We start from the raw sequence: 13,132 nt of genomic DNA, 5'->3' as shown, positions 1-13,132 counted from the left end.
ACCAGAGCCTTGGCTCGTATTTCTGGCATTGACTATGACTGAGGTATTTTTTAGACATAACGATACATTCAACGATCTCATACCGAAATGTTTCAACTGTTATTATTATTTCGGTTACTAAAAGAGTGCATTTTATGGAAAATTTTCGACATTTGTAGCCTTTCATAAAAGGTACAAAAGGTGTTGTTATGTGGTGCTTGTCTATTTCTGTAAAGATAAGCATCAAAACAAAATGCCTGTCAGGCGAATCGTTACTATTTTTCATAAGCAAAGTACATGTCTGGCATCTTCGTCCAAGTAAAACGATACATTTTTCACGGGTATAAATTTACTCCTACATACACGACATTAACTTACTTTTTATTTTATACTCTTATTTCGGAAGGTAAGAAGAAAGGGCGTACATAAACAATCCCTTAAGAGGCAACTGTGAACTAGCTTCATGAAGACATGTAGATGTCTATAGGCTACAGTTGTGTAGTATCAAAAGAGACATAGACGGATGTTTGTATGCTATGTCATATAAATCACTTAAGTCACTCCTAAAATTATTTGTGGTTTTATAAATTATTCCGTATTAACACACAAATCTCAATGCTGAGTCTTCCGTGAAAACTCTCAAATAAAGGCGTGGTGAATTAAATTTTTAAGAACTTTAAAAGAAGTTGAAGAGCAAAGGGAATAAAAAATGAACACATAATAAAATAAATGGATGTGCAAGGGGTGATATAAAAATACAACATAAATACCATTAGATAGAATATGCTACGATATCCTTTCAAGAAGACTTGCGGATCAACATTAATTACAAGGGTTAGGGGAGAGTTGGGTAGTATCGGACATCGGGTAATATCAGACAGTGATGTTTCTTTCATCTACCACCACATGGTAGGACAATGATGTTTCTTTCATCTACCACCAGATGGTAGTAGCAGTGTTAAGATGTCGCATACAGAAACGTAACCATGTCACTTAGGTACTAGCATCTGGTGGTAGATGAAAGAAACATCACTGTCCGATATTACCCGATGTTCGATACTACCCAACTCTCCCCTACATGAGAGGAATAGCAACGACATGCAAAGAAGCTGACAAAACCACAATAGGTAGCCAGAGCTTAAACCGGAAAGATAGTAAAGGGAAGTAATTTTATTACTCATATGTTGTCATAGGCGGAGAGAGAACCCTTTCCGTGGGGGGGGACAAAGCAAAACCATAGAATCCCCATATAACGGGGTTATGGGGGACATCATTTACCTCCTCCTCCCATTACAGCTTGAACGCGGTACCGTCAGTGCTAACAGAAACTTTTTATATGAAGCTTACGTTCCTGAATATATATGAAAGCCACCGGCGTGGCTCAGTCGGTTAAGGCGCTTGCCTGCCGGTCTGAAGTTGCGCTCGGGCGCGGGTTCAATCCCCGCTTGGGCTGATTACCTGGTTGGTTTTTTTTCCGAGGTTTTCCCCAACCGTAATGTGAAATCAGGTAATCTATGGTGAATCCTCGGCATCACGCCAAATACCATCTCGCTATCACCGATCTCATTGACGCTAAATAACCTAGTAGTTGATATAGCGTCATTAAATAATAAACTTAAAAAAAGATACATGAAATATAAACTCTGTTTTATTTAATCTCGTCTCTAAGTTTACACATTATACCGGGATCACTTTTTTTTCTTCTGCATTGTTGTGCAGTATGTTATTCATATTTCTCCAAATGGCGGCCTGAACACTTGCAGACTTTTAACACGTGAGTACAGGCTGTTAAAAAAGAAACATTACAGTGCTTCCATTGCTCAAATGAGGTATACAAATTCTTATACGTTCAGAAATTTAAACTATATATGATAGTCCAGACACATGATTTGAAGACATGAATTCGTCAATTTAAGCACAGAAACTTAATCATAAACAAAAGCAAGAAAAATCTTTTGAATTCAGTACTTTCTAATATTAATAGACGAAAAAAGTTCAGACAAGTTGGGGGGGGGGCAGTGCCCCCTCATTCCCCCCCCCCATAACTCCGCCTATGTATTTTGTTTATTAGGAAGTGAAAGGGAAGAGAGGAACCTCCACTCGTGTCCTTTTCGCTTACACCGCCTTAGAAACGAGCAAACAGTAACGTAATTTTCATCAGTGATGGATTTTAGACGACCAGCGAGAGCCGAAAGTTCCTAAAAACTATGATGCCTGCCTTATATAATCCGTCACTGAGCAATGTTTACCTTCCTGTCTGTAGCCTACATATTTGACCAAAATATTACGTCTCAGTCGGAGAAGATGGAGTGGGGAGTTAAGGAGTATCTACAGTAACTCGATTGGGGTATTAGTGCCCAGGCACGGATTACAGCGAATAACATAATTTATATGCTTATAATTCATTCAGAGTTTTCTCCCAAAGGGAACCCAACATTCTCCAATCTTCCCTCTTCTCCATCTTCCTCTTCGGATCCGCACACGATCCATATACCTTTATGGTGGCTACCATCTGATATCTTCTTCTCCATAATACGGATTAGGCTATTCCATTCCTTCCAGTGCATCCTTCAGTAGGAAATTTCTTCTCAGCCAGCGACCCAGCAAATTTCTTTCTCTCTACCTAATCAACTATTTCTCTATAAACTCTTTCTAGCACAGAATTATTTTTCATTTTAATTTCACAAGCTCCATTCTTCTCCACATCCACATTTCAAATTATTCCAGTCGTTTCTCTTCACTTCTTCGGAATATCCATGTTTCTGTCCCATGCAAACACTTCATTACTCTTTTCCTAAGTATAGCTATATTATTACGATGTACTGAAATACATATGATATTTCCATGCAGAAATTCTGCGTCATCATATGATGAAGGATGAGTGGGGCGGAAAAAAATTCTCTCCTGCACTGGGATTTGAACCCGGGTCTTCAGCTCTACGTGCTGACGCTCTATCCGCTGAGCCACACTGGATTCCCTTTCCGATGCCGGATTGAATCCTCTCCGTTTAAGCTCCACCACCTCTTAGGTTCCCTCTAGTGGTCAACTCTCATGTACTGCGTCACAGATGTGACAGTGGCACAATGTCCAACACATTAATGTGCAGAGGTGCACTCATTACGAGTGACTGAGTGGCCGGGATCCGACGGAATGAGCGTCGTCTTAAATCACTCGCTGATTATTTTCGCATATCATGTATTATTACGATGTACCGAAATACATATCATATTTTCATGCAGAAATTCTGCGTCACCATATCGTCGCCTGAATGCAAGAACTAGGTAACTCGAAATTTGCGTTTTTTAGTTACCTCTTTCATAGCACAGCAAAAATCGCACAAAATGTAATCCAGGATCTAGGTAACTGATCGAACGATACCAGCGACATCTATTTTCCAATATAACAAATAGGTACAAGAAAACGAGACATTTTCCTTAGTGCAATAAATAAGTAAATAGGCAATGTCACAAAATATGAAAAATCAAGTAACCTAGTTCTTGCATTCAGGCGACGATATGATGAAGAATGGGTGGGGCGGAGAAAAATTCTCTGGTGCACCGGGATTTGAAGCCGGGTCTTCAGCACTACGTGCTGACGCTCTATCCACTGAGCCACACTGGATTCCCATTCCGATGCCGGATTGAATCCCCTCAGTTTAAGCTCCACCACCTCTTAGGTTTCCTCTAATGGCCAACCGTAAGTATTTTTTTCAGAGGTTCGGAGAGAATTTAGCTTATTAATGTATTTGTCAGAAATATTATTAAAAACGTGTTATTTCGGTGTGATAGTTTCACTCCTAATGCAACCCATTTCTAAGAATTCGCAATTGGAATATAAAAATCGGAGTTTAGGAAATGAAGATCTGTTCCAAAGTCTATGTTATATCTGTGCCTAAATTGGCTGCTTGGTAAGGTAGCTCCAGACTTGATGAATCTAAGTCTTCTTGCACTCGGCTAAAAAAATAGAGTACGAAATGGTTGGTGAAGACAACAGTGCTGTATTTCGATTCTATAGAAAACGGTTAACAAATTGTACTCAATCTTCAGTCATTCGGAGATAGATTCTTTCACATATCATATATGCATATCACATATATTTATTAATTGTTCTGTAGTTCAGGCCTACCATCTATCGGATTATCTGAACTGGTACTGTTTCGAAAGGTTCCATCACCTGAAAGCTAGATTTGCATAACATATACGTTACTGCAAGTACGTTAACAGAAAACCAAATTTTCAAGTCACACAGAGTTTGTGTGCACTCTGGCTTCTTGTCAGCCCACTCGAGTTATGTGGATAAAAAGGGAAAAACTGGGACGGTGTCGGGTGAATTTCCTGGGTAGCTCAGATGGTAGAGCGTTGGTGCGCTAAGCCAAAGGTCTCGGGATCAATACCCGGGCCGGAACAATTTTTCCCTTGAATTTATTCAAGTCTGCTTCACAGGGAACTTTACCTGAAAGCTAGATTTGCAAAATAAAAATTATTTCAGAAAAAATATTAATGTTTGGTGGGCTATTAGATATAGGTAAGTGTAAACAGTTTTTACTTTCATGAAAGTTAACAAACCTGGCTAAGAAGTTGACAGACAAGCAATACTTTGCTAACGGGGGAAATTTAACGCGATGCCCTTCAAAACAACTTCGTATCTCAGTAAAGATGCCGGAAACTTAGGTTTGAGGCGCTCTGTACGGCATGGATCTCACTACTTAAGTGTTCTTACGAGGGAATTCATTATACGAGTTTCTGTCATACTTAAAAATCTATCGTTCTTGGACATAACTGTAATAAATTAGCAGGATGGCAACCACCTTTCGTTCGGAAATGAACATATGCCTGAATATCGACGTTGGTAAGTACTCTCATAGACTATTTTTAAATGGTTACTTTCCCAACATTTTTGTTACCTGCGACATGTAAATAATAATCATTCCAATCGTGTCAATATAATTTCATGGGCAATACAAAGCCTCAGGGAAGCTTGTTTACATTTCTAATACAGCCAAGGTCTCGTTATCAACAATCTTGTACATTTCCTACTAAACTATGGCCATTAGAACACAATTCCGTGACAATAATATGGAGATTCAACAGAAATAACACACTGGAGGCCTACCAAGAATCTTTCGCTTCACGCAATCCGATTCCAGCTGGAACTGTTTCATGACAAGGAAGTTGGGGGTGGAAACCTCAAACATATCCGGTTTTAACACTAATTTCTGAAAGTAACATAAAAGAACTACATGCACAATAAATCATGTGGGACTGTATTCACAATTGGAATATTGCAATCTAATTTTATATGGAACGTATTGTTTTAAGAAGCTGTTAGGTACGCCATCAATTTCACATCTTAACAATTGTCATGTGTATTTTACTGCTGATAAATAGTTGATGCCAACGTAGGTAATGCTTCATGTTCATTATAGCCATTGTAATGAAATAGAAACAAAATTTCAGCGGGAAAGAGTCCAGATAGAAAGTAATTCATTTTATTCCATTTATACACAGAATAATCCGAAATTCGTGCACATGGGTTACGTCATGAAAATCCTGAATGAAAATGAAGACTTAGGTTGGCGATCACTTATCGAAATAAAATTGGCGTGTTCAGATTTTTATTATAATATTGCTCACTTGTCCGCATTTCCGAATTGATCATCAAATAGTGTTGTAATTTAGCGCTAAAGCGCATTATTTCATTTGTAGTATTGTAACTTAAATAAACTAGGAAGAACATACTTGTTGGTTCCTATTTGTCTGACTATAGCAGTCCTTTTTACCTGTCTCCTCGCAAGTGGTCAGCACAGAAAGATATCAAGAAATCTGGAAGCGTGTGAAGTAACTTGTGTCAATTTTGTTACTATTCTGTAATGTGTTAGCATTTTGTACTACTCACTTTTTGTTAAATTTCATTGATTGTGCATTTTGTGACATTGCGGAGTGTAAGAAAAGCCCTCTGGCCTGAATTGAAATAAATAAATAAATTGAATGAATGATTGAAAGAATGAATGAATAAATAAATAAATTCATTAGTATAAGTAGATAAGTAAGAACAATAATTAATTAATTAATTAATTAGAAAATGAATGAATAGATAAGTACGTAAATTAATTACTGAGTAAATAAGTAGATAAGTAAGTAAATTAATTAATTAATGAGTAAATAAATCAGTAGATAAGTAAGTAAATTAAATAATGAATGAGCAAATAAATAAGTAGATATGTAAGTAAATTAATTAATTAATAAGAAAAGATTTAAGTAGATAAGTGAATTCATTAATTAATGAGTAAATAAATAAGTAGATAAGTATGTAAATTAATTAATTAGTGAATTAATTAATGAGAAAAAAGTAGATAGGTGAGTAAATTAATTAATGAGAAAATAAATAAGTAAATAAATTAATTAACGAGTGAATAATTAGGTAAGTAAATTAATTAATGGGTAAGTAAATAAGTAAGTAAATTAATTAACGAGTAAATAAATAAGTAGATAATAAGTAAATTAATGAATTAATGAGTAAATAAATAATTAGGTAAGCAAATTAATGAATTAATTAATGAGTAAATAAATAAGTAGATGAGTAAATAAATAAAATAATTAATGAGTAAATAAATAAGGTTGGGATAAGACTACCTTCAAAAAATAAATAAAATGAAAATATTCTTGTTCTCCCAAAAGTGCAATAAAGCATAATTATCAAAATAAGTACAACAAATAAAAAAAAAGAGAATTAAGTAATTTAGTCAATGAGAAAATAAACAAGTAGATAAGTAAATAAATAAATTAATTAATGAGAAACTGAATAAGTAGATAAGTAAGTAAATTAATTAATTAACGTGTAAATAAATAAGTAGATAAGTAGGTAAATTAATTAATTAGTGAGTAAATAAATAAGTATAGAAGTAAGTAATATAGTTAATGAGAAAATAAACAAGTAGATAAGTTAATTAATTGATTAATTAATGAGAAACTGAATAAGTGGATAAGTAAGTAAATTAATTAATTAACGTGTAAATAAATAAGTAGATAAATAGGTAAATTAATTAATTAATGAGAAAATAAATAAGTAGATAAGTAAGTAAATTAATTAATTAATGGTAAATAAATAAGTAGATAAGTAAGTAAATTAATTAATAAATGAGCAAATAAATAAGTAGATATGTAAGTAAATTAATTAATTATTAAGAAAAGAATTAAGTAGATAAGTGAATTCATTAATTAATGAGTAAATAAATAAGTAGATAAGTATGTAAATTAATTAATTAGTGAATTAATTAATGAGAAAAAAGTAGATAATTGAGTAAATTAATTAATGAGAAAATAAATAAGTAAATAAATTAATTAACGAGTAAATAATTAGGTAAGTAAATTAATTAATGGGTAAGTAAATAAGTAAGTAAATTAATTAACGAGTAAATAAATAAGTAGATAATAAGTAAATTAATGAATTAATAAGTAAATAAATAATTAGGTAAGCAAATTAATGAATTAATTAATGAGTAAATAAATAAGTAGATAAGTAAATAAATAAAATAATGAATGAGTAAATAAATAAGGTTGGGATAAGACTACCTTCAAAAAATAAATAAAATGAAAATATTCTTGTTCTCCCAAAAGTGCAATAAAGCATAATTATCAAAATAAGTACAACAAATAAAAAAAAGAGAATTAAGTAATTTAGTTAATGAGAAAATAAACAAGTAGATAAGTAAATAAATAAATTAATTAATGAGAAACTGAATAAGTAGATAAGTAAGTAAATTAATTAATTAACGTGTAAATAAATAAGTAGATAAGTAGGTAAATTAATTAATTAATGAGTAAATAAATAAGTAGAGAAGTAAATAATATAGTTAATGAGAAAATAAACAAGTAGATAAGTTAATTAATTGATTAATTAATGAGAAACTGAATAAGTGGATAAGTAAGTAAATTAATTAATTAACGTGTAAATAAATAAGTAGATAATAGGTAAATTAATTAATTAATGAGAAAATAAATAAGTAGATAAGTAAGTAAATTAATTAATTAATGGTAAATAAATAAGTAGATAAGTAAAATAATTAATTAATAAGTGAATAATGAATGAAATTAAATTATACTAGATTATATAAAATAATATAAATATAATTTTGACACGCACAGAAAAATCAAGAAACGGAAGAACTGTAGCTTATGACATAATTATAGCCCTACAACATGTTGTGCCGCATGGAACGCCTCTACCATATAACGGTAAAACTTCGCATAAGATATCCCTATCCATCTCAAATAAAAACTTTTGTCATAGCGAAAAACGGTACGAACTTTTGCACCAACTCAATATCAATTCATTCCATGCGGTATCAACAATCTCCTCTTGGTCACACTGTCACGTGTTGCAGCAGGCTTGACAATGACTGTACAGTTAATTTCTACGTAAAGCTGCAGCTGCGTTCGTTTATTCCGTGCGTGCCGGGCGGCCGCGTGAGTGGGAGGGAGCCTGAATTGAAACACCAACGAGGTTAACATTGGGGTAAGAGAGGTGCACCAGTGACTCAGCAATTATTGTTTTAATAGATTCAAAGCAGTCAGTACCCTCTAAAACTGGACACCCTCTGTCGAGCGACAAATTCTCTTTTCAACCATACACAACAATGAAGGTGGTGCCAAATCAAGCTGCCGACCGCTTTGTCACATGTGACGCTATTGTTAATTGCTGAGATGTAAGTTCAGGGATTACTAGTTTATATGCTACCCTAGGTTAGGGCTGATTTCACTTCACAGCGAGTTCTATGTAGCTATTGACCGGATGCTGGGATGCTAGGGAAGCTTTTCAGTATTAATTTTGGTATTAAAGTTTTCTGCATTATTAAAAGAATTACTGAAGACTGGTGGCATAAATTAAACTGTAAATGACAAGATAATATTACTATGAATGAGTAACAAACAAGTATTAGATCGTCCCATAAACAAGGGGCGGATTCAGCATATTTGCATGTTTTATTTCTTAGTTGCAAATCATATGCTAGCATTATACAGGGACATCACTTTATTTTTACCAACATTTTTAACATTAACCTGGATATACTCGGAAACACTGTTACCCTGTTCCATTACAGGAGTTTGGTATTACTAGTGCAATATGTAAACAAATCATTTTACTAGCTATAGAAGGAGAGAAAAGTAGTGTATCCATTTATGTTACAGGGATTTTCAGTTTGATCATTACTTTTACGGTATTTTATCAAAATACAGTAGAGTAGTAACATTTTTTTTTTTCAAAAACTCAACTCTTCAGGTGGTTTTATCGCTACTTTATTCAGCACATTACCGTACTTTCGGTAACTCTAATTACACTTCTGCTCAGTCCACACAGATAAAGTTATTCAGTCATGCTACGCATCGTACCTGTGCGAAATAAGCAGGGACGGGTATTTACGGAGATCGCGAAAATCACGACATAATAGATATACAATAGATTTTTACTAATCTTTACGAATTAAGTGATTCTGATTAATAACATGCGGATAAAACAATAGCGACAAATCGCGAAATAGAGTTCTATTAGCGAAATATGAACACATTCGCGAATTATTACTATTGCGTCGTTTTATAGCGAATTTCATATCCTGAGTTCTTTTTTTGGAGATCCTTTTCATTTGAATTTGTTGCACATTCAAGTAGGCTACATTACGTGGTATTCCAGGTGTTCTGATTATATTAGTGTACTCAAAAGACGGAAAGTTCAATATTTCACTAATAGTTTGAAAGTATTAATTTGAGGGCTGCAAGTTTTTTTTTTTTTCGTTTTTAATGAATGTGTGTTAAATACAGTCTCAATCCAACAAATATTGTCTATTGGTCATACTGCACCTTTACTAGAATCTAATGAACCTTTAATGTTAATTATTTGGAAAGTAATATTAATACTGAGTTAATACTCCAATTTCAAAATAATTGTATTTTCGAAAATTTCCATTAATATCCAACAAGACTACAAATCAATCTCCAACAATCTCCGCCGACACCAATATTAAAAAACACAAATGATAAAATTAATCTCCATAAATACCTGCCCCTGGAAATAAGCTTTAATAATATAGGCTCTTCCTTCTATGGAAAACGCGACCATATTTCAGAAACATACTATACTCTGTACTGTTTGCTTCACTGCTAGCAGACTTCGAATGCAACATCGACCGTAAGTTTGTGTGGCTGACGGGAGCAAGAACATTAGTGAAAGGGGTGGGAGTCCAGTACATTAAAAAATGCAGGTACAATAAAAATGCAAGTAAAAATAAAGTGATGTCCCGGTATATAAATGCATTTATGTCATCCTAGCATTATAAGGTCCACACCTGTGGAGTAACGGTTAGCGCGTCTAGCCGCGAAACCAGGTGGCACGGGTTCGATTCCCGGTCGGGGCAAGTTACCTGGGTAACTTTCGGTGTTGGGCCTCGGACTCATTTCACCGGCATTATCACCTTCACTCATTCAGGCATTATAAACAGGTTGTTATTACATCCAATATCGGGCGTAATCGGCTTATTATGGCACGCGTGCCAATAATAGCGATGACGTATTCGCTCTGACGTAATACCGGAACGCTTAAGGTACGTATCATTTATTTCCAATCTTCAACATTTTTGTATCACTTTTGTAATATCACATCTGTAGTTCAGAGAAACTTTATTAACAAAACAAAGGAACATTTGTATAACATAAAATTTGATACCTAAGATATAACTGGAGTTTGTAATACCTGCAAGGTCATCCATTTCTCTTCATTCAAGGACAATGCCAGGCGGAACTAATCGATACGAACACAACACTTTGTAGTAGTATTTAGTAGTAGTAGTATTTATTTATTTAACCTGGTAGAGATAAGGCCGTCAGGCCTTCTCTGCTCCTCTACCAGGGGATTACAACTATAATATGAACAATAAAATTACAATTAGCATTAAATTTACAATTACAATTACAATAGAAATTAAAGTACGACAAGATTACCTGATTAATGAAAGCTAGACATTTTATCATAGAAGTTAAGAACAAAGAATATTTTTGTATTTACTGAATTACAAATTAAACCTACAATAACAAAAATTTATAGTAATGAAATTACCTGATATTGAAATATTTTGTGATAGATTAAGAGAACTATTTACAAGAAACCATGTCTGAACGAGTCTCAATTACTGACCAAGTGCCTAGTAAGTTTGCGTTTGAATTCAGTTTTATTTCGACAGTCCCAGATGCTAGCAAGTAACGAATTCCAGAATCTTGGCAGGGCTATTGTGAAACAGGATGTCAGCTATGGAAGTCGAATTATTTCATAATTTATTTCCTACAATTTATAATGCTAAGATGCCTTAAAGTGGAAGCTCTGTTTCAAGTGACAAAGCTTCTGTATACAAATCTAATGGTCTCCACTTTCATTTTAGGAAAAGTGATAAGTATTTGTATGGATTGAGTGTGTGTGTAAAAGGTAAAGGTAAAGGTATCCCCGTAACATGCCATGAAGGCACTTGGGGGGCATGGAGGTAGAGCCCCATGCTTTCCATGACCTCGGCACTAGAATGAGATGGTGTGGTCGGCACCACGCTCTGACCGCCTTTTACCCCCGGGAAAGACCCGGTACTCAATTTTATAGGAGGCTGAGTGAACCTCGGGGCCGTTCTGAAAGTTTGGCAACGAGAAAAAATCCTGTTACCACCTGGGATCGAACCCCGGACCTTCCAGTCCGTAGCCAGCTGCTCTACCAACTGAGCTACCCGGCCGCCCGAGTGTGTGTGTAAGACCAATTTTTTTGTATTACAAATAGGCTAGCTATTGGCAACATATCATCTTCAAGGTCGTGTAGCTTCGAAGAAAGTTGTGTTAACGAGATGATATTCTCATAGATAAGATCGAATCGCCATGGAATTATCGAATATCCGCCTTACAGCTGGGGGAAACCTTGGAAGAAACCCAACAAAGTATAAGAGGGATTTGAACCCATGCCCGAGAATAGTCTTATGAGTCAATCTGCCGCCAATTGAGCTGTACTAAGGCTACTAATTTGTATGAATGAAACTGTGGCCTTTCGCCATGCTTATAAACAAACTTCGCTATCAGATGCTGTTCAAGAACTGGTTTATAATCCATGTTAGTGAAAATGCTGAAGTTCAACGCAGTGTCTGTACCTATAACCTCTTATAGGCTAAGAAAGTTTTATATTGGAATTTCTTAATGAAAATGGATAGAAAAAGAGTCTGTCTTTTATGTATATTTGAGTGCTTCACAGTTCTGAATAAAATTAGAAGATAGGATTGAACTTTTTCCAGTGCTGGAGAAAATAAATAAGGATGTATAAAAACTTTGTAACTCAACGAGTTAATCCCAATATCTGATAGGCAACAAGGATTCTGCCAGGTCTTGTACAGACTCAATTTTTATATTCCTATGGATTGCTTAGGAAGTAACTTGACAAAATTGCTTTCGTACGTTTTATAGATATTATTAAGGTTTTATCGATAATGTCAGACTTTCCGATATAACAGGCGTTCTTCTGAAAAGCAATGTTCCTCAATCTCTACATTATATTAATAAGGAATATAATACCAACAACATTATAAATATTCGAGTTACTAAAACTATTCTCGTGACCAAAATATTATACGAAATGGAAATATAAAAATAGGAAATTTATACTTTGAAGAGGTGGAAAAATTCAAATACCTTGGAACAACAGTAACAATTACAAATGATAGTCGGGAGGAAATTAAACGTAAAATAAATATGGGAAATGTGTGTTATTATTCGGTTGAGAAGCTTTTATCATCCAGTCTGCTCTCAAAAAACCTGAAAGTTAGAATTTTTAAAACAATTATATTACCGGTCCTTCTGTATAGTTGTGAAACTTGGACTCTCACTTTGAGATAGGAATAGAAATTAAGGGTGTTTGAGAATAAGATGCTTAGGGAAATATTTGGGGCTAACAGGAGAATGGAGAAAGTTACACAACGCAGAACTGCATGCATTTTATTCTTCATCTGACATCATTAGGAATATTAAATTCAGACGTTTGAGATGGACCAGGGCATGTACCACGTGTGAATCTAGAAAAGCATATACTGGGTGTTCAGTTCAAAATGTGTCTTGGCTCGCTGTATGCCGTCATGTGGCTAGCT

The sequence above is a fragment of the Periplaneta americana genome, chromosome 5, assembly GCF_040183065.1.
Source record: "Periplaneta americana isolate PAMFEO1 chromosome 5, P.americana_PAMFEO1_priV1, whole genome shotgun sequence".
In the NCBI taxonomy this organism is placed as follows: domain Eukaryota; kingdom Metazoa; phylum Arthropoda; class Insecta; order Blattodea; family Blattidae; genus Periplaneta; species Periplaneta americana.
This window is presented reverse-complemented; position numbering follows the sequence as displayed.